At 35.8% G+C, this 24223-nt stretch overlaps 1 protein-coding gene and 1 pseudogene across 1 annotated transcript in view; one reads left to right on the top strand and one right to left on the bottom strand.

Annotated features, from left to right (window-relative positions):
- Positions 1–24223, bottom strand: part of FAF1 (Fas associated factor 1) — a 278132-nt gene that overhangs the window by 176377 nt on the left and 77532 nt on the right. The gene's annotated exons all lie outside the window — the stretch shown is intronic.
- Positions 23193–23598, top strand: LOC116860573 (annotated as a pseudogene).

Raw genomic sequence — 24223 nt, 5'->3', positions numbered from 1 at the left:
CTAATTCAACCACAAAAACAGTGTCACAGAATGTAATTTAAACCTGTAAAAGCAGGTTGCATAAAGAACTTTCAGAGAAAAAAAAAAAAAAAAACTTTCAGAGAGTTGCAGAAAAGGTTCCCAGGGTTGTGCTTTGTGCTATATCTGAATTATGCAGGAATGCTCTGCAACTGAACATTTCCTTTAAAACAAAACAAAACCAAAAAAGTAAACAAGGAAGAGCCAGTAATTAATACTTTAAGTGTGGGCCTCTCTAAGTTTTCTTCATGGTTCTCTCTCAAGCTTGAATATGTGATTCATTTTGTTGATTCTTTTTGTGTCATGTAACTAATTCAAAAACGAAATATCCGGTTAAAGCAGCTACTTCCAGATTTACCAAAGGAAATACATAGCTTTAAAACCAGGTAGGAAGGAAGCATTCTCTCCTAATATTTTTTTTTTTTCCACTTAAAACCAGAAAATTATCATTAGAGAGGGCAGACATTAACAGAAAAAGAAAAAGGAAAAACCTCACACTCTTAAATGTGTGTTAAGCTAGTTATTATAAGCCTCTCTGTTTCAAGTACAAAATAATCTCAGAATTATGCCACCTCTGAAAGACCTGGGATGGTTGGAGGTGGCTAATATGGACTGCTGTGAGGCTAATTGTGGATCTTGAGTTAATTACTCTCTCCTGATAAGGGATTTTAAAAATACATAAAATGGTCTTTTACTCCATTTTTACTTCAATTTGTATTCAAGGAAACACTGAATGATGAGGGTTAAACTCCTGATACTTCACTATTTGCTGCTATTATTTAGATGAAGACCCAGAAAGTCTAGGAAATAAACGTGTTCATATCATAATCAATGCTAATAGGCACTAACAAAACATAATGAATGGATCTGCATTCGTCATAACATGCACAATTTCACTAACAAATGCCTAGTGTCCATTACCTGGTCTAAGTTAAAAGGAATTCAGTGTTGTTTCACAAACACAAACCCATATGCATACACACACTAACAACTTGGCTGAAAGATATAAGCCAGAGCTTGTAGAAATTAACTTTGAAACAGAATCTAGAAGTATTAAACACTCATGAAAAGCAAAGGACAAAATAATGACACTGAGAAGGAATTCAACAGAAGTAATTGCTTGTTTACAGGAAACCACATCCATTTATGACTCCACTGTAATTCTGTATGGCAACATAATTTTAGTATCTTAATAGTTCCACAAAATTTTAAAGCCATCATATACATGGATAGTGCATTAGAAATATACAATTTTTCTCAAGCCAAAATGCAGAAGGAGTAACTTATGAAAAAAACCCCTCAAGATATTTTTCTGACATTTATAAAGTAATTTCTTAACAAAATCGTATCAAGTCAACATGAAATATTGATTATAAGAATCCAGAATCTTATTAAGACAAGCTTTTTACCTTATTCTATAATCGTAACATAGTCACAAAAAATCAAGATAGAATCTTTGGTTAGAAGATTTGGTTAGCCAGCTTTTACTTCAAGCTGGCTCCTCATTTTAAGTATGATAAAGAAGTTCTGTTAGTGGAAAACCTCATAATTTTAGAGAGCTATAGTATTAATCAGTGGTGACTTTAGCTCATCATAATGACAGAATCTTCAAGTATGCAGGGATATATCTCAAGCCTGCTTTGTATGCACAAAGAGTACCAATCAGCCATTTGGCACATATCTAGTCAATAGTGGGATGCCATTTACCCCACAATACTGTGGAACTCTTTGGATAGCAAACATAGGAGCTCTGGATATTTTTCCAGCAGCATCTAATTCCTTGGCAAAACTCAGGCAGTTATGCTAACAACTTTAGTTGTACCACATGGACATAGTGCTGCTGTGCATCTTGTCATGGCTTTTCCTCCTGGGAAACACAGAGTCTGAGTATCAAGTTAGGCACAGCACCATAAATGGGTGCTATCTAGAAAAAAAGAATTTCACCTCGATGGCTAATCCATGCTTGGCCCATTTCAGTCCTGTGGTTCTTCTCCTGCTCAACTCCTATGCCCTTATTGTGAACCTTGAGAATTCTTGGTTTGTGGTTCAACTTTGCCTATGTCTCTGTTTAGGTATTTGACCCTAAGGCCCTTAAGGACATAAGCTGAATCTTATATTCTCATTTTCAGCCTGGAAAGGGCTTGGCAGGTTGCTTTGATAGGCCTGCCACATAATTAATGTCTATGACTTTAATTTACATGAGTACTTTGCCTACTTTCTTCACCAAGGTAAAATATGAAAGATACTTGTAATTTTCTAGAGAAATACATAATCTATCTAGGGGAAGGAAAAAAAAAAAAACCTTGGAAACAACTCCAAGGTGAGATAAGAAACACTAAAAAGTATCATCAGAGTGCTGATTGACCTCTAGGTCTGAGTGAAAAGCTTAGTTAAGGTCCAAAAGGACTGATGTAAGATAGCAGGTTAAGTTTGATTCAGGAGTAACTGATGACCTGAAATCACCAGTCAAAATAAGCAAAATATAGACCACTCAAAGCCAACATCAACATAATCTGAAATTAAACATTTTCATTTTTTTGATAAAACATGCTATTCTTTCATATTTAATGTTTCTGTATAATTATCTTTGCATTCTAATACATTTCATCTCTATGGATTTCATAGGAATTAGAGTATTCAAATGTCGTTTCAACTCTACTGTGTAATATATGATGGCTCAAATTTATGAGGATACATAATGTAGCTAATAAAAACATTTTCAGATAGGTATAAAAACTATCCAGTAATATATACTATACATAAAAAATACCATAATACACTGTAAATTACAACTCACCTGGGAGTCATAATACATCAGCATTATTTTACTATTGTGTTTTTTAGGACTCACACTGATAAATACAAGAACCAGTGAGTTTTCTAGATATCTCTAGATACATGTGCATATGTTTAGTCACTGGTTAACTGGATTCTTGTATACACGCACACACCAAGAATATTTTTTTGTATTAAAAATGGGAAAATCCTCAAATCCAATAATCTTTCAAGAATATTTTGACACATGACAAAATAATGCTTTATTCCTGAGTCAAGCATGCTTTAGTGGGCAAATTCATACCTGTAGTACTTACTTATGTCAATGCCAAAACAAAAAAGTATAAAATGAAAGTCGTGCTGAGTGTTAACTCTTTAAAATAGACAGTAATCATTTTTTAAAATATTTTATTTATTTATTTGACAGAGAGAAAGAGATCACAAGCAGGCAGAGAGAGAGAAGGGGAAGCAGGCTCCCCGCCAAGCAGAGAGCCTGATGTGGGACTCGTCCCAGGACCCTCAGATCATGACCTGAGCCGAAGGCAGTGGCTTAACCCAGTGAGCCACCCAGGCATCCGACAGTAATCATTTTTGTGTGCTAATTATAAGCCTTATTTTCCAAATACTAATCATCCTGTAACTTTGAGCTGAATAAACTTACTGAAAGTACTACAGTAAAGAAAAAAAAAGGAACCTTTAATGTGAGATAACAAAACGTTTTAGTGAACTAATTAATTTTTAGTGAAAATTTTTTTCCAGAAGTTAGGAATAAATCATTTTATACATTTATTTATTTATTTATTTACATTTATTTATACATTATTTTGTGTACAGTAATCAACATACAGTAAAGTCAAAAACACTTCTTCAAAGCAAAACAAAATAACTGGAAATCTCTCAGCAAAGTGGGAGCAAGAAATGATGAGAAGGAAAGCTTTGAAATTTATCTATTTTTAGTTGATTCATTTGCTAAAGACTTATGCATTAGAATTGTATAAGATCAAAGAATTTAAGAGTTAGGGGAAACCCTGGAGTTGGGGGTAGGAAAGATGATGGAGAGAAGAAAGGATTGCAGTATTTTTTAGGCACTTAGTTACTATATACCAGGCACTCTAAATTCCTCTACCAACTTCCCATTAATACAGGGGTTCTATGAGATACGTATTATTACCTTTGTTTCAGGAAATGGAAGTCCCAACAGACAATTGCCCCTGGTGGGGTTGAGATTTAATTCTAATTCAAGTTGTTCTAAGTTTAGAATGTATATCAGTTCACCTATATGAAAGAAACTAACTTTTATTTAGCCAGACAATCCATATTCATTAACACATTCCATCCTAAAGTCGCTAATATTCCCATATGACAGATGAGGAAATATAGACTTAGTAAAATTAGTAAAACTGTCTAAAGCTACTTTCAGATCTTCTAATTACATGATCACATGTATGTTTTCTAACATAACTCACTTGTCTGCTAAGGAAACCAAAGTCCAGAGGACTCACATGACTTGCCCAAGGTTAAACAGGTGGCAAGTTCAGAGAGACTATGAGCTGGGCCTATTTGCGTCAATGTATCATACTCTTTTTTCCCACACTCTGTCATTCAAGATACTCACACATTTCATCACTGCCTAATGTAAAAGCCTCTTAAATGATGTCATATGAAATCTACCCCAGCTAAAATGACATTCAAACTTACTTAGCATAATAATGATAATACCACTCAAACTGAACCTTTTCCAATATTCTAACACTAAAACTTTTACTCAGTTATGGGCTGGGAGGAAAAAAATACTATGCTATAGCCAGTCTTGGGTTAAGTACGCTTAGGAAAGAAGGATAATAAAGGCATCTTCTTTGTTTCACCAACCCAGGGCACATCCACTAATGTGAGTTCTTGGGGGCTTAAGAACAAATAGGCTGCCATTTGAGACACACAAAGACAGCTCAGAGACAAGTGGCAGTGATTAACTCTCTACCAGAGTGGGATGTCCTGGGGGATACTGTGAGGAGAAGGGAACATGGCTACTCTGGGGAACCTCTGAGACTATAACCGTGTATACCTGAAAGCAGTGGTAGTCACAATTGGGCCCAAGTGAGAGGCAGCCTGGAGTTTCTTGCAGATTCCACCCTTATTTCCCAAATCTTCTTCTATGACCTCATCATCCTCAACTTTCTAAGTCCATATTGTACCATACTGTACACCTTAGTCTCATTAATATTATCTTCTCCTATATCATGACCCTGCTGCTCTTATCATCTCCCAACTACACTAAGTCTGTATTGAGTTTCACTCCCAAAGAGCCTAAAGTATCAACTACCTCAACAGATGCACCAAGCCTGAACCAATCCCTACCAAGTAAAGAGCACTTGAAGACTTTAGTAAAGGATATTCTTTCATTTTTATTGTGGTATTTAAGGGACAATGTTCCATTTTGACTGTACTTTAGAAAGTTCAGAAATTTTAGCTCAGGTTGAAAAATTTCTCACAGATCAGAAGATAAATGGCATTGCGGTGGTATAGCCAAACAGAAAGGTCATGTCGTTCCATGGGAGGCATTCTGGTAGTCAAGTCAGAAGAACTGGATTCTAGTCCAGACTCTACAACTTAATGACTTTCTAGTGTTTTTACCAAAGTCAAATACTTCTCTGAATCTGTTTCTTTATTTGTAAGGGAAAAACAGTAACTCTTCTGCCTGATTAAGAGATTATGAAAGAGAGGAACTTGGGTAGCACACTCAGTTCAGTGTCTGACTCCTGGTTTCAGCTCAGGTCATAATCTCAGGGTCGTGAGATCAAGCCCCAAACTGGGCTCCATGCTCAACATGGAGTTTGCTAAAGTTTCTCTCTCCCTCTTCCTCTGCCGCACACCACCCCTCCCCCCAGCTAAAATAAATAAATCTTTCAAAAATTATGAAAGAAAAATGAGTTAGTCTACATGAAACAATTTTAAAACTGAAAAACAGATGAATGGTTTTATTCCTTCAACATTTCCTAGGCTCATCCTATAACAAATAACATTAGCATTATCTTAACTTTAACTTTCCATATACATTCACCTTGATTGCCTTATAGGACCTCAAAGTAAAACTCAAGTGCCATATAGTAAGTAGATAGGCAACAAAAAATCTGACCGTTAAGCTGATCTTGATGATACAATAAGAACCCTAACTAGCCAAAGTCAAATGCATTGTAACTCCACCCTCTACATGGTGCCAAGATTCTGCAGCTGACCTCAGTCTTAACAACAACAGTAGAAGGAATCCACTACACATGAATTTGACCCCATACATCTTTCACTTTAAAATCTGACCATTCATTTCTTCTAGTCATGCTTCTCCTCTTACCACCATGTCACTAAATATCAAGTATCTATCTACAGACAGATAAAAAGAATAGTATCACTGCTTTTGAGGAGTCTACAAACAAGTAGTGAAATGTATTTACACATAAGAAGTGTAAATAACTAATTTTACCAATGTGGTTAAGTTCCCTAATAGAACAAGAGGAGGAAATGCCTAACTTTGCCTGAAGATTTCAAGGAATAATGTCACAAAAGAGTGCCAGCTGAATTTAAGAAGGATAATTTGACTAAGGAGCAGGTCACAAGAAGTGCAACCACTAAGGTGATTTCTTCTAAGGAAGAAGAGAAGGAAATGATATAAACAATGGCAAAATGGCAAGAAAGAAGGCAACACATTTAAGAAACAAGTAATTTAGTGATGTTGGAGGGCAGATAAGGTACAAAATAATGATATAGGTAGGTAAGTATGATCATGAAGAGTCATGTATGTACCATTAAGGAGCTTAGACATTATCTGATAGGAAACAAGAAATTTGAAACAAGGAGGTAATATGATGTAAATATATCTAACAAAGGTATTTACACTGAAGAAGGGAGATGGACTAGGAGGCGTAAAAGAAGGAGACTTGAAATAGAAATGGGAGAAAATGATGAGAATCTAAATAAACTATGGTAAGAATGACAGAATGACAGGGGAGACAGATCAATGGAACAAAAGAATGAGAGCTGAAATAATAATAATTCTTGCCATTTGTTTGTATAATTCTAATATCACAGCAAAATTTAATAATTATAATCTATAGCAACAAGAATCTATCTGCTTGGGTATAATGATATCAACTCCCTAACTTCCTTAGTGTGTTAAATTTTAAGGTGTTTCCACATATACAGTGTTATTCAAACCTTGCAACAATGTTGGGTAGTTGAAAGAATGGGAAATTGAGGCTCAGAAACATTTGTTCATTCAACCAACATTTATTGAGCACCTACTCTCTTGAAGTGTTAGATACCATGGTGAATAAAAATAGACATCTGTCCTTGTGGAACTTACAGTTTAAAGTGGGAAATAATCACTTAAATAAAATATAAAATCACAACTGTGGTAAATGCAAAGAAAGACTGGCTTCCATGAATAAATGGCTGATTTGGAAGAATGAGTAAGAATTATAAAGCACAGGTCTTTGGGAGAGTATGTCTGTTTCAGGTGGAGAGGACAACATTTGCAAAGGCTCAATGATGGTACATTAGAAGAACTCACAGAACAGTGTAGCTAAAAAACAGGAGACAGTATAATATAACATAAGACAACACTAAAGAAGTAAGCAGAAATCAGACTATGCAGGGCCTGGTGAGTTATGTTAACAATTTTGGTCTTTATTTTGGATTTAAACAGAGAGACCACTTGAGCATACATATGTATTTTTTAAAAAGAATAATCCTGATGTAGTATTAAGAGAAGGGATGTAGACTTGAAGGGAAGGGAAAGTGGATACAAGAGCCCAGTCTGTAGGCTTTTGCAATAGTCCAGATTCAAAAAGTTGATATCTTGTATTAGGTGGTAGCAGTGGAGATGGAAATAACTGAATGAATGAGAGATATATAGTGCTAAATTTGACAATAATTGAATATTTCTATAAAGCCAGCAAGGGAAAGAGAGGTATCCAGAGTAACTCCTATCTGACTTCTGAAACTGGACAGATAGTGATGCCATTAATGCAATCAGAGAATTGAAGAAGGGGACCAGCTATGGGCAGGGAAAAATACAAATTCAATTTTGGTTATGTTGAAATTAAGGTACTATGGGACCTCTAAGAGGTGATAAGAAGGCTCTTCTGGAACTTACATCGGAGGACTGGGCTAGAAGTATAAGTGTGTTAATCACCATCACACGGATGACAATTTAAACGATAGGTATGATGAGATTGCCTAGAAAGAACATACAAAATGAAACAAAATGAGACAAAATGTGTACACGGAACTATGCCCTAAGGAACTCAAATATTTAGTGATTCCAAAGGAGACCAAAAAGAAAGCAGCAGAGGCAGGGGAAAAACCAGGAAAGTATTGTATCCTGGGAGGCGAGGAAAGAGCATTTCAGGAAGGAGGAGTTTTCAACAGGATCTAATGCTGCTGAGAATTAGTACTGAAAATAGCCTGCAAGTGGAAACTACCAAAATGCCTGTCCCATCAATAGTAAAACAGATGAATAATGCAGAACATCTATACAATGCAGTATTATAAAGCAATGAAAATGAATCAAATATAACTGCATATAAGAATATGAATGAATCTCATAAACATAAGGTTAAAGAAAAGGAAGAAAGGAAAAGAAAAAGCAAAGAATGACTAAAGAAGACAAACAGTATATGATTCCATTTACATACGTTGAAAGCCAGACAAAACTAATTTAGGGTTTTAGTTTTAGATGAAGGGGACCTGAGAGGGCTTTCTGGATGTTGCAAATGTTCTCTTCCTTAGTCTGGATGCTGATTACATAAGGTATTTACTTTATGAAAATTCACCAAGCTGTACATTTATGAGGTGTACAATTTTCTGAATGAATGTATTTCCATTAAAATGTTTTTCTTTTTCTCTAACACTGTTAAGAAATCAAGTAGAGCTATAATGAGGATTGAGAGGCCAACTTGGTTTAGTAACATGGCAGTCAATGGTACCTCAAGAAAAGCTATTCCAGGGGAGAAATGGGTTAAAAATGAGAGTAGAAGTCATCAAACAGGAAAAATGGAGATGGTAAATAGAGATAATTCTTTTTGAATTTTCACTGCAAAAAGTAGGAGAGAAAGTAATAAAGTCAGGGAGGATTTGTTTTTATATGTATATGTATATTTGTTTTTATGGTGTGTGTATGTGTGTTTCTTTTAGGATGAGAGGCTTTTTGTGCTTAAATGTGGACAGAATATCCAGCCCAATGATATTAGCTAAAATTCTAAAGAAGGGATCATTGATAATGTATAGTTTAGAGAAGACAATGGGAATGGGGTATAGAGCACATGTAAAGAGATGATCTTGTACTCAGCTTAGATTAGAATCCATGTTTTCTGACCTCTAACTCCAGGGCTTTTTCTACACACAGTTACCTGATTTCAAAGTGTGGGATTACAAAAGTGGCAATTTTCTAATGTTCAGTGTAAAGGAGCTTCCAATTTTTAATCCTGTCTCTGTGGACTTGGACAAGTTTTTAAATAACTAACCACAGTATCTTACTTCCATGTTTAAAGTGGAAATGATGATTAATATAATTTCTGGAGTTTTATGGATCAATTGGTAAACCCTCAGCTATTGGCTTTAGAGATGAAAAAGGCTAGAATGATGATACCTTCTCCTTGAATGTTAAAAGCTTGTGAGTAAATAAAGTTGCCAATTGTCTATAGATCAATGAATCTAAAAGAAAGAGAAAGAACTGGCAGACGTGGTACACACAGTGGTCTTACTTTACAGTAAATTATAGAAAGATCTAGTTTCCATTTTCCCCCTCACATTCCATAAAAGTAGAAATCTTGACACTATGAATGTGGCATGCTCATCTGTGAGCTACTCCACATTGAACATTATGTTATGGTGAAAAACACAGACAGACAGGCTTTCACAGATGTCCTGTCATTCATCTACCTCTGCCATTATGAGAGGCATACAATGTGGTAAGGCCATGAACTCTGTTCTACTTGGGTTCAAATACTACCACCACTTACTAATTATGAGTTCATAAGAATATGCCTCAGTTTGTCCATGTGTAAAATGGGACAAACTATAAACTTCAGTTAGTTAGAAAGACTGAGTTATATTTTTATATACATTGCTAAGACTAGCACCTTGTGTATAGTATTTTTAAAGTACTACCTAATGTTATTATTCCCAGAGAGGTCTAAGATGAGCGTAAGGCAAAGGGACCCATCTTATGGAACAAAACATTCTTTAAGGAAAATATCTGAATGTTCATAATAGGTGAAGTTGAAGAACTATGTAGGGAAGGAAAAATAAGAACTTGGGATTTAGGATTCATCAGGAAATTCCTTTTGGTACAGTGGAAAGAGATAGCCTTTAGAGTCAAACCTGGGCCAGGATCCCCTTCTACCAGTTCTTCTCTGTGCATTGTTGGACTAGTTACTAAATGACTATGAGTCTCAGTTCCTTCACATGTAAGTATGGAATAGTAACATCTACCTTTCAGGATTGATTAATGAGAATATTAGGAATAAAATATATAAAGCCCCAACAAGGTGCTTAGAACAAAGTAGGAACTGGCTATTGTTCCTGTTATTACTATTTTTGTTAATAACAAAAAGAATAATAATTATAGAGGTGAAGAGAAATGGTTATATTTCATCTAGACTTTACTTTTTTTTTTTTTTAATTTCCTAGGGGTCAAGCCACAAATGTATTCCAGTTTTAGCTGTAACATTTTTTTCTTTACTATTATTAAGTAATCTCTATGCCCAACATGGAGTTCGAACTCATAACTCTGAGATCAAGAATTGCATGCTCTACTGACTAAGGCAGCCAGGTGCCCCAGTTTTAACATATTTCATATTCAAATAACTAAACTTCAATTTCTGAAAGTTATTTGAAATGATCTTGCTGTAATATCTGATGTCACACTGCAAAAGGCCAATTTTCATTAAATTGTTTTTGAGTTTATAGTCATCTGAAAATAGATAAACATCATGATGAAATTTTTGCTTCTGAATTCAGGGAACAAGTAATTATGTTAATAAAAAGAAACAATTCCCTGAATGTAATAGGCACTTTAAACATGGAATCTTTACATTTTTTGAAAGACTATTATGCCCTTTTCCCCAACCTACACGTCTTATTTTTCTGGCTTGTTTGCTTGCTTGTTTTGTTTTTTGTTTTAGTAATAATTATAAGCTGATATAAAACATGTGAGGAGGATATAGTCCTGCTTAGTGGATAACTAAATTTTAAGAGACTCCTAAGTGGATAACCACAGCACAGAAAAGCATATCATATAATAATACAACTCTTACAAATCTTTCTTCTCTCTCTTATTTAATATATCAAAGAAGATGACTGATTAAGCTAACTGTAAAAAGGAAAAAATGCAATTAACACCATGGAGTAACACATTGTTAATAAAGGTCTACCAAATATCATTTGAAAATGTCATATTTATTTGTCACTAGTCTGAAGGTTACCCTTTTTTGTCTGAATTACAAATATTTGAATTTTATGACAGTTGAGTTTACATCTGCTCTAAATGAGACTGAAAGGTTAGAAACAAGTAACACAAATCAGCTCTCCACCTTTTCAATTGCATACCTAATCCAAGATAACCAATTAGATGTTTTAGGCCAAATTTCTCTTCTGAGTCCTCATTCATATGCCATCCATATGCTTGTTCACCTAGCAAGATTCACTAGCAATTTACAAATCAGGGAATACATCTATTCTTCTTCATCTCTTCAGATTCTCCAGTTACTTCTCTATTCAGCTCATTCTGCTTGCTTCCTGTTTAACTGTGAAATTACATTTAAATTTAAGGGGTAAGGTATGTAAACGCTTAACACCTTCCTTCAGATTTGCATGGTTTAATTCAGGTTAGTGTTCCTGCTTCTTCTTGTTTTTTGTTTGTTTGTTTTTGCCTCTTTTCAATAATATCAACTATACAGACAGTGGTTTCCAGCTCTCATGGCTTCTCATACTTAGCCATTGTTACCGGGGTTCTCTTTACAGAATTAAGACAATTAACTCTCCTAGCTTCCAGAGTTTAGGGGGGGAAACATGGCCTCTTAGGGCATCAATATTCTTTCCAGGTAAGATTCTATTTTCTCCAGCAATTTCTTGATCTCCCACCCCTTTCCCATACCACCATGCTCTACCATCAACAGTGTTTTCTTCTGAACTTGAAGCATTTTATATAAGCTACTATTTATAAAACATTCATTTTTAATTATTCCACTGCTGAGAATACTGAAAAGAAATTAAAGTAACTCAAAGTATCCAAATACAACTCTTTACCTCTAAAACAGCAAGATGTTGAGGAAATGATTTCAAAATGAGAAAATGATACACATAAATGGAAGATAGCTTCTAAACTTTGAGATGGAATGGCTAGCATGGTTCACCAGCAATTTAGAAGTCAGATGCATTTACTTATTAAGCAAGTGCCCAACTATATAATCATTAATAACTTAAAATATCCAAATTAATTTGTTATAGTTGGAGAACATGTATTGGTTCTTTAAAGTTTTATTTGTAGTATCAGTCCTGTATTTTCTAACCTGTCATAATTAATTCAGTCCCCTTGCACTTCGAAATCTCCACAATAATAAGAACTTTATCAGGCTGGTGTTGGTATGAAGTGGCACAGCAAACCGAAATCCCACCGGGAGCAGTCCACAGACTTCCCTTCTAAGCAGCAGAAAGCTGTTATCATTTTCTGAATTACAGGAACTATAAAAGGACACTCTACTCAAGCTGCCGCTGAATGTCACCTGAAAAGCAATCACAAAAGGGCTCTGTCTTGGCTTATCTCTGAGCTCTGTCACTACGGCAACCAGCAGGGAATAAGTATCTGTGGGTCTATGAATTTCAGAATCCCATAAAAGCCAGGGCTAAAAAGGCATGTGCAGCCTCTCAGAGATTGACTGCATTAATACATTAGCAAATACTGTGAAACACTGGATAAATGTCAGCAATTATGGAAAAAGCGTCTAATAACGATATTCGTTGCCTGTCAAACCCCCGTGAGGTTTGATATGTAACTGCCACTCAAAGCTGTCTGTAATTTTATCTCTTTTATACATCTGAATCCACAGCATTCAAATTTGTACTTTGAAAGTAATAAACTGTAAAGCAGTTCATTCCGTGTTGATCACAACTGTCAACAAACATACAATAAAAGAACAAAAAGACTTTCATTGGCTGTGGGAACAATCAGGACCAACAATCTCTTGTAGATGTTTATCCAAAAAAACCCTTATATATTATACATGTAGAATATTAAACAATGTCATGATGTGGGCCAGCAATTGATATGACTATTGATTAAGTCACCTTGAACTCAAAAAGCTACTTATCATGCATAAATTTTCATTTTAAGCCTTCTCTTTCTGTTGGAAAATTTATAGGAATTTAGCAAACTGAACATAGTTGCAAATAGCCCTTTTCTTTGCACATCAAAAAATGCCATGGAATCTCTGTTAGCTCTGAAACAGGTTACAATGCTATCTTCACTACCTTTCTCAAACAGAATTATAGGCAACTGATTATTTAAAACCCAAGAGTCTAAAAGCATGATTTAACAAGCTGGGAACATTATTCTCCAGATTCATATTTCCATTGCTCAAGAAAATGACTTATTAAGAAATCTTATCACATATGTTACAGCTGTTCAAATGCAATAGACAGCATGTTAACTTGCAAACACAAATGCCAGAGATTAAGTAGTGCACATATGTATTATAAACAACCTTTCGTTTCTCAGTTATAGAATAGGGTCAAGTACAAGGGTTCCAATAAGACCTTTCTCAGTAACAGAGGAAAAGAGCTTGGTTTCTTGAAAAAGAGCAGTGAAACCTCTGAAGAAAGCAGTAAAATGTATTAGAGTACCGGGCTAGCAGTTATTTATTGCAATCTAGAGCCAATCACTTGACTTTTCAGAGTTACATTTAATATAAACACATGAAACACTTACTGTATTTTATGCTGGGGCGATGCTAGGCACCTGAGACACAAAGATGAATAAGATCTGCTTCCTGCCCTCAAAGAGTTCATAGTCTTAAAGATCAAAGTGTATATAAACAAATTCATTATTAAAACTACTCTAAGGGAGGGGCGCCTGGGTGGCTCAGTGGGGTAAGCTTCTGTCTTCAGCTCAGGTCATAATCTCAGGGTCTTGGGATAGAGCCCCACATGGGGCTCTCTGCTCAGCAGGGAGCCTGCTTCCCCCTCTCTCTGCCTACCTCTCTGCCTACTTGTGATTTTCTCTCTGTCAAATAAATAAATCAAATCTTAAAAAAAAAAAAAACACTACTCTAAGGTATAGTTAGAAGGAAGAAGTGGTTTGAAGTAACACTAAAGAAATTCATAATACCAAATGTATTCTACTGTATACCCTTTCTATAAAAAATTTTTACTTATAATTTACTACTTGGCTCAAATGAGATCATGTATATGAAATAGGCTTTGTAAACTAAAAATAACTATGTAAGTGTCTCTTAATATGCTTATCTAGCACTATATTAAGCAACTGTGGGTAGCAAAAGAGTATTGCTGAACATCCCCTGCCACATTAATCATATGGCTATTATTCAAGAACACATACATATACAAACCAAAGTGCTACAGTGAAAATCAAAAATTCAATTATACTTAAAGACACAAACACTAATCTAAAAGGAAAATAAAGAAAAATTTTGTTTTTCTCTTTTCACATTTTATTGAATAATTGTTACACTTCAAACCAGTATTAGTGCAATTCTAGAAAAAATTTAGATATTTAAAAATTGAAACTATCTTGGGAAACATGGAACACAAGAAATAGCATGGTACAAGATAAGGTCCATGGCTTTAGGGAGGGAGCAGATTTGGAGATGAATAATGGGTCTGCATTTTGCCTTCTCATTTATCACTTATGGTTTTAAACCAGCATATTCATCATAATCCACTATTAAAAACAGAACTTACAGATGCCTGTGTGGCTCAGTTGGTTAAGTGACTTTTTTTTTTAAACATCTTAATTTTATTTTATTTTTTTCAGTGTTCTAAGATTCATTGTGAGTGACTTGATTCTTGATTTCAGTTCAGGTCATGATCTCAGGGTCATGAGATCTGAGCCCCGTGTCAGGCTCTGCACTGGGCGTGAAGCCTGTTTAACATACTCTCTCTCCCTCTCCTTTGCAGTATTTCCAACTTTTCCATTATTATTATAGTTATTTTTTTAAGATTTTATTTATTTATTTGACAGAGAGAGAAATCCCAAGTAGGCAAGCGGGGCGGGGGGGAAAGCAGGCTCCCTGCTGAGCAGAGAGCCTGACATGGGGCTCGATCCTGGGACTTTGAGATCAAGACCCGAGCCAAAGGCAGGGACTTAACCTACTGAGCCACCCAGGTACCCCATTATGGTTATATATGATTAGTGATTTTTGATGCTACTATTATAATTGTTTTATAACCACACTCATATAAGGCAGTGAACTTAACTGAGAAATGTTATGTATGTTCTGATTGCTCTACCAATGAGCTTTTCCTCATCTCTCTCCCTATCCACAGGCTTCCCTATTCTCTGAGACACAATACAGAAATTACACCAATTAATAATCCTAAAATGGCCCCTGAGTGTTCAAGTGAATGGAAGAGTTGCATGCTTCTCACTTTAAATTAAAAGCTATAAATGATTAAGCTTAGTGAGGAAGGCATGTTGAAAGCCAAGATAAACCAAAAACTATGCCTATTGCACCAAACAGTTAGCCAAGTTGTGAATGCAAAGGGAAAGCTCTTGAAGGAAACTAAAAGTGCTACTCCAGAGAATATATGAATGATGAGAAAGTTTGAGTGGTCTGGGTGGAAGAACAAACTAGCCACAACATTCCCTTAAGTCAAACTCTAATCCAGTCCTTTCTTCAATTCTGTGAAGGCTAAGAAAGGTGAGGAAGCTGTAGAAGAAAAATGAAAGCTAGCAGAGGTGAGTTTGTTAGGGTTAAGGAAAGAGACCATCTCCATAATATGAAATTGCAAGGTGAAGTAGCAGGTGCTGATACAGAAGCTGCAGCAGTTATCTGGAAGCTCTAGCTAAGGTAACTAATGAAGGTGGCTATACCAAACAACAGATTATCAGCATAGACTAAACAGCTTTATACTGGAAGAAGATGCCATCTAAGTCTTTCATAGCTAGAGAGGAGAAGTCAGTGCCCACTTTAAGGCTTCAAAGGACAGGCTGACTCTTGCAAGGAGTTAATGCAGCTGGTGACTTTAAGGTGAAGTCCATGCTCTTTTTACCTTTCTGAAAATCCTAGGGCCCATAGGAATTACACTAAATCTACTCTGTCTGTACTCTTCATATCAAACAACAAAGCTTAGATGAGAACACAGCTGTTTACAACATGGTTTACTTAATATTTTAAGCCCACTGTTGAGACCTACTGCTCAGAAAAAAAAAAGATTTCTTCCAAAATACTAGTGCTCGTTGACAATGTTCCTGGCTACCCAAGAGCTCTGATGAAGATGTACAACAACAGTAATGCTGTTTTCATGCCTGCTAACACAGCATCTATTCTGCAGCCCATGAGTCAAGAAGTCCTTTTGACTTCCAAGTTTTATCATTTAAGAAATTCATTTTGTAAGGCTATAGTTGCCACAGATAGTCATTTATCTGATGGCTCTAGGCAAAACAGATCAAACAACTGGAAAGAATTCACCATTCTAGATACCATTAATAACATTCCTGATTTGTGGGAAGAAGTCAAAATATCAACATGAACAAGAGTTTGGGAAAAGTTGATTCCAAACTTCATGCCTGACTTTGAGGGGTTCAAGACTTCAGTGGGGGAAGGAACCACAAGATGGGGTGGAAAGAGCAAGAGAACTAGAATTAGAAGTAGAGTCCGAGGATGTGACTGAATGGCTGCAATCTCATGATAAAACCTGAACAGATGAGGAGTTGCTTTTTATGGATGAACAAAGGAAATGGTCTTAAGAAGGAATCAACTCCTGGTGAAGATGCTATGAAGACTATTAAAATGACAAGAAAAGATTTAGAATACTACATAAACTTAGTTGATAAAATAACAGCAAAATTTGAGAGGACTGACCCCAATTTTGACAGAAGTTCTACCATAGGTAAAATGCTGACAAACAGCATCGCACGATACAGAGAAATCATCCATGAAAGGAGGAGCAAGTTTTATTGTTTTATTGTTGTCTTAATTTAAGAAATTGCCCCAGCCACACCCAACCTTCTACAACCACCATCCTAATCAGTCAGCTGTCATTGACATCAAGGCAAGACCCTCTACCAGCAGAAAGTTTATACTTGCTAAAAGCTCAGATGGTGGTTAACATTTTTTTTTAAGCAATAAAGTATTTTTTAAAGATTTTATTTATTTATTTGACACAGAGAGTGGTACAGCGAAGAGGGAACACAAGCAAGGGGAGTGGGAAGGAAGAAGCAGATTTCTCACTGAGCAGGGAGCCAGATGTGGGGCTCGATCCCAGGGCCCTGGGATCACGACCTGAGCTGAAGGCAGACACTTAATGACAGAGACACCCAGGCACCCCAGCAATAAAGTATTTTTACATTAAGGTATGTATATTGTAACAGACTACAGTAGGATGTAAACATAACTTCCATGTACACTATGAAACACAAAAATTCATTTGACTCGTTTTATTGCTATATTTGCTTTACTGCAGTGGTTTAGAACCAAACCTATGACATCTCCAAGGTATAACTTATTTCTTTATGCAGTAATTTGTAGTTTTCAGTGTACAAATCTTGCATATATTTTGTCAGATTTATCCTTAAGTATTTCATGTTTTTGGGTGGAATCATGAGTGGTATAATACTTCAAAAACTCCATCTTTGATGTTCTCTTTGGTGTCGTGTAAGGTTTTTTTTGTTTTCTTTTTTTGTATATTTATCTTGTAGGCTCTGCCCTTGTTAATTTCACTTGTCACTTTTAGTAGCTTTTTTGTTGATTATATTGGACATACAAAGAAACAAACTACTAAACACTCTGTAAAAGAATAAAGATAACTTACATAAATTATAAATTACATAAATTATAAAATATGCAATTTAATTTTGTTTTGGTCAGATATAACACACTTGATGGCAGTCCTCTAAAATTCATTAAGACTTTATTTATGGTCCAAGCCATGGTCTATGCTGGTGAACATACCATGTACACTTGAAAAGACTGTGTACTCTGCTACTGTTTAGTAAGGTGTCTATAAATTTCAATCAGGTCAACTTGGTTAAGAGTGTTGCTCAAATCTTCTATACCCTTATCTCTCATTTTTCTCTATAGAGAAATCTAGCATCTATATTTGTTCCCTTGTGTAATCCGTGGTTTTTTTTCTTTCTCCTTGAAATTTCTTTCTCATTATCACTTGTTTTCAGCAATTTGACAATGATACTCCTTAGTGTAGAAATCTTTGTGTTTATCTTTCATGGAGTTCATTGAGCTTTTTGGAGCTGTAAGTTTTATGGTTTTCATCAACTACGGAAAAACTTTAGAGATTATTTCTTCAAATAATTTTTGTCTTGACCTCCTTCCCCAATCTTTTCTTTCCCTTGAGGATTCCAACTGCCTGTTTGCTAGACTGCTTGATTTTGCCCTAGAGGTCACTGATACTTTGTTCATTTATTCTTGTCTTTTTTTCTTTCTGTCCTTCAACTTAGATAGTTTCTAATGTTATATATTCAAATTCACTGGTCTTTTCTTTGGCAGTTTCTAATCTGTTATTAAGCCATCCAGTGAAACTGTCATTTCAGATATTATATTATCTCTAGAATGATATATTATTCCATCTTATATATTCTATTCTCCCCTCAGTAAGTTCATGTTTTTAAATCCTTGAGCATATTCATAATACTTAAAATAGCTGAGGTCCCAATGTACTAATTTCATTATCTAAGTCACTTCTATTTCTTTTAACTAATTTCTCTCCTGATTGTGAGCTAGGTTTCCCTGCTGTTCATATGCATAGTAACTTTTGACTGGATGCTAGACTCTGTTTCTTAGAGGCAATTTGCTAATTTGTTAATCAACTTGTTCCTTTTGAAGGTTGTTTTTTAAGCACGTAAAATGGCAGTCCTAGAGTAGTCTTCACCCTAGGGGTTGTTTGTTCATTCCATTAAGGTGTGACTCTTCTGGAGGGTATCTCCTGAATGCCCCAGGTAGTCAATGAGGTGTCTCTACTATGGCTGGTGGGAGCTCAGATTTTTCTCAGTTCCACGAGAGCTCAGAATTGTTTGCCTTATAGCTCTCAGTTAATTGTTCTTTTTCCTGGCAGTCTTTCATTATCCAGCCTCCTGGAATTTCACCCTATGCATGCACAGGTTGGTATTCAGCTAAACGCCATGTGGGACACTATGTAGATTTCTAGAGTTTTTCCTCTGTTAGTACTCTATCTTGCAAAAAGTCTAGCTGCCTTGACTTCCCTAAACACTCTGTCTCTTCAAACTCAATAAAATAGCAAGTTCTGCTTTGGTTTCTTCTCCCTACTTGGGGATCCAGAAATTGCCTACAGGCAGAATGTAAGATGACCATGGGGCTCATGTATTTCCTTCTTCAGAGTCCTGCACTACCTGTTGTCTAATATCTGAAAACAGTTATATACCATATATTTTAACCAGTCTTCTAGTTGTTTATAGAAAGAAGAACATTTTCATAGCAGTTACTTTTTTATGGGCAGAACCAGTAGTCTACACGTTTGGGATTTTAATTAACTGAAATCAAGAATCACAGCATCAGATCATAGTGCTTGTAAATTTCCTGTTGGGGGATGTCTTGCTTCCATGTGTTTGCCCTCATATTTACTGGGTAAATATGTCCCTTGAATGTTTCATCCATCCTCCCGAATTTCTCACTCTCTGTTCAGGGTATAGTCCATTTCACAACTTTTCATTGCTTTTAAAATCAAACTTTCTTCTGCTTTTAAAGCTGTTCTTTCTGGCTGTTTAGTCTTTGCCTGTGTTATTTGTAAAAGACTCTATATGTTGACAAGGGCAATGAATGCTCTGAAGCTATGGAGATTCACCACCATCAGAAGCAACATTATCTATAACCTTGCCAAATAAAGAAAGAGCCAGTGAAGACATTCAAAGACCGCCTACATTTGTCTGACCTAAGCCAGGCCAACAGAGTAATTTAAATAGCATAAAATGGCTCTGAAGCTACCTAAAGAATGCTTCTGATTCTGCATGTGTATGTGATATAAAGAAGGTGCCTACCCAAGGGAAAAAGAGCTAATGTTTGTTGAATGCCTACTAAATGCCAGACATTACACAAGGGGTTGGCAAACTTATTCTATAAAGGTCCAAACAGTAGATATTTTAGGCTTTGTAGGCAGGTGGTTTTGTTGTAACCACACACCCCTACCGTCAGTAATAGTATAAAAGAAGCTGTATACAATACATATACAAATGAGTGTGACTGTGTTCCGGTAAAACATTATTTACAAAAATAGATGTTGAGTGGATTTGGGCTGACAGTTGTAATTGCCAAACCCTGCATATTATGTGCTTTACCTATTAGGTAAAACCAACTGGAATTGTTAATATTCAACTATTTCATTCTTTAAAAGTGGCAATTTCATGTTTCAACCTGTTATGTTAACCCATTTAATCTTCACAATAGACTTTCAAGGGTATCAAGAGCATCCTCATTTTGCAGATGATGAAACCGAAATTCATACCTTAAGTAAACTACCCAAATAAGAGCAATATTGCGATTCAATGAACTTGGATTACCCTGCTCTGACACACAGACACGCACATGTTGGTATGAAACAACTTGGTGTCACCCTGTCCCTCCAATTATGTTTTTCTACTTGCCAGTAAAGAAACATTGAGGTTTAAAAAAAAAAAAAAAAAAGATTTTTTATTTATTTTATTTGACAGAGAGAGAGATCACAAGTAGGCAGAGAGGCAGGCAGAGGGAAGGGGCGAAGCAGATTCCCTGCTGAGCAGAAAGCCTGATGCGGGGCTCCATCCCACGAAGCTGAGACCATGACCTGAGCGGAAGGCAGAGGCTTAACTCACTGAGCCACTCGGGTACCCCGAAACATTGAGTTTTGATAATTCAATTTTTATTAGAAAGAAACCTGATTCTCAGTTTATCAAGTTACTATAATCATATAAATTCATTATTTAGTTGTTTATTATCACAGATGTCAACTTAGTGGAGCTCTGAACAATTCAAATGACTGAATGTACTCTATGTTTGATCCTTATAAAGCATACAAAGATGAGGACAACTGTTCTTACTCTCAATTTTTAGAATTTATAAAAGAGAAATACAATAATACAAATTAAAATACAATCAAATATCCCTTTCTCTGGGAAGTCTTTTTTTCACTACCCCCATCTGTCAGCAAAACTGGTTGCTTCCTCTTCAATGATCCCTCTGCATTTACATAAACTTCAGTTGTCATTGCTTATACATCTGTCTCACACTATATTTTGCAGTCCCTGAGGAATGGACCTGAACAACAGGACCTTATTCTTGCAACTTTTAGGGCCAGCATGTTTACTGGCCTATAAGAGTTGTTCTCTACAAATGTCAAGTGAATGAACAGAGAGATTAAAAAAAAAAAAAAAAAAAAAAACCAGTAACAGCCAAAGGTTAACTATGTTAGACATTATCTTGTATTGACTACTTTAATCTTCAAAATAAACTTAAGTAGTAACTATATTTGTAACCACTGACTCTTTCCATCTTCACAATACCCAATTATCTCTCTTCTACAGTTATAGAGACTGACACCAAGAGAGGTTAATTGCTTCTGGTTATTCAGATGGTAAGTAATAGAACCAGGTGAGAGGAATAAAGGAAGGAAAGAACCAAAGAAGGAAAAATTAAAATAATTTAAATAGAAGAACAGAGGGGCATCTGGGTGGCTCAGTCAGTTAAGCATCCCCCTCTTGGTTTCTGCTCAGGTCATTCACGTGTTGTGGGGTTGAGCCCTTGTCAGCCTCCATGCTTGGCAAGGACTTTGCTTGAAGGTTCTCTCCCTCTGTCCCTCTCTCACATGGATGCATGCGCTCTCAAATAAATGAATAAATCTTTTTTAAAAAACAGAAGAAAGACTTTTAAAAAATAGAAGAAAGAAATATAAACTTATTTCTAAGAGGGTTGGAGAATGTGGCTTGGGAAGAGGCATATAGGCAAAGTTTCTTAAAGAAAAGTCTTGGAGGAAAGAAATTATTGCTCCAGGTATTCCAGACAGAAGGAATAGTATGATTAACTGACACAGAGTAGGACAGAGTATCACGTATATTTCAAGAATAGAAAAATGAGTAGTTAGCTAAAGCTGAGAAATATATGTTATCATATTCAATCATTGAGAAATATATACTGAGCATTTATTCTGGACCTATATGGGAAAATAAACCTGGAAGAGAAATTTCAGATCAAAGAATGAAGGGTTTTGAGTGCCAGCATAAAAATCTGTACATAAATCAGCAAGTATTGGGTTCCCATTGAAGATAAGTAAACAAGGCTGAATGTGATTCATTCTGGACTTCAGAAATGTTAACCTTGCAACAATGGATAGAATGACTATATTGGAAGCTTATGAGTTTACTTAGTAGGTAATTATAGTGTAATAAGTATGTGGTAACTGTGAGAGTCTATTCAGAGAGCAGCTCCCGTAAAATGGAGGGCAGGGATCCAGTGGCAAGGGAATGTCCATAATTTGACACCTGTCAAACCCAATGCATCAGGGAGAAGTTACAGAAGAAAATGGTTTCCATCACAAGGATCAAAGTAGATAACATACTCACATTCACAAATTCTTTTTATTTAAAACTACGAAAAAGAAAGAGGGATATGTGTGTGGTTTTTGTTTTGTTTTTATTTTATAGAAGAACCATTGTGGGATGATTCTGCCTATAAATGATCTCATTTTCAATGTGAAAATATTTAATATGCAGCTTTCTGATTCTTAACACATACATAAAGTACTGATTCTAAAATCCCTAATTTCTCAATAGGCACCCGGGTGGCTCAGTTTGTTGAGTGTCCAGCCCTTGATTTCAGCTCAGGTCATGATCTCAAGGTCCTGGGATGGAGCCCTGTGTTGGGCTCCATGCTCAGTGGGGAGTCTGCTTAAAGATTCTCTCTCCCTCTCCCTCTATCCCTCCCCTACCTCAAATAAATAAATCTTTAAAAAATAAAATTCCCAATTTCTTAAAATTCTGAGTTAACATTCCTTGAGCCAATGATGGAACCATAGAAGCCCATCAGTAAATTCAAAAGAAAAAATAGTACACAATAAAAAAGGATTAAACCTGAAGGATTAAATTGTGTTTGCAGCCATTGCTGCACCACCTCTAGCTCACCCACCTCTAGCTGAAGGAGAAGGGGGGTAAGTAAGGAGGTCTCTATGCCATGGCTCCTACAAAGTGGACTGCAAATCCACTGGTGGTAAAGCACTGAGGAAGCAACGGATACAAAACCCACTAGCAAGAATGCACCCTCTCCTAGAAGGGGGAACAAACCTGATCATTACAGGCCTGGTATTATGGCACTCTGTGAAATTAGGTGTTATCAGAAGTTTACTGAACTTCTGATTCATAAACTTCCTTTCCAGCAGCTGGTGCAAGAAATTACTCAGGACTTCAAAACAGATTTGTGCTTCTAGAGTGCAGCTATTGGTGCTTTGCAGGAGGCAAGTGAGGCCTATCTGGTTGGCCTTTTTGAAGACACCGACATATGTGCTATCCATGCCAAATGGGTAACAATTATGCCAAAAGACATCTAGCTAGCATGCCGCACACAAGGAGAATGTGCTTAAGAACCCACTATGATGGAAAGCATTTCATTCTTTAAAAAAAAAAAAAAAAATTATCTTCTTCCTGTTATTGGTCGTTCTGAATGTTATATATTTTTTTCCATGGGGTCAAAAGATACCTAGGTATATGACTGAAAGTGGGAAAACAGAAGACAAAAATCAGGTATTGGCAATTTTTCCATTTTCATTTGTGTGTGAATTTATTTTTTATTTTTTCAGTGTTCCAAGATTCATTGTTTATGTGTGTGTGAATTTTTACTATAAATGGAGGGATGTAAACCATTAATGCAAGTCAAATATTTCAGTGAACAAGTTTCAGCAGCTCAACTTTATAACAATTATAAATAAAACCACTAAATTTTTTTTGCACAATGCCAGCATTTGGATTTTTTAAAAAATGAGTAAATTTTCTTATGATGGCAAGTAAATGGTGTTCGTAGCATTTTTATCATACAGTGGATTCCATTCATTCATTATACTTTTCTGAGGTGTCCTGCATGCAAGTATATGTTTCAATATGGTCTCTCTTCTGTGCTGTTCCTGTAAGTTTTCTATTAAAATATATTAAACTATAAAAAAATTTTAATTGAAAAAAGGCAGGATTTTTCTTCCTTTGTGTAAGCACTAT

The sequence above is a fragment of the Lontra canadensis genome, unplaced genomic scaffold, assembly GCF_010015895.1.
Source record: "Lontra canadensis isolate GAN:19392208 unplaced genomic scaffold, GSC_riverotter_1.0 scaffold179, whole genome shotgun sequence".
NCBI classification, from domain to species: domain Eukaryota; kingdom Metazoa; phylum Chordata; class Mammalia; order Carnivora; family Mustelidae; genus Lontra; species Lontra canadensis.
Note: the sequence above shows the minus strand (reverse complement) of the source record. Positions and strands in the feature narration are given on the sequence as shown.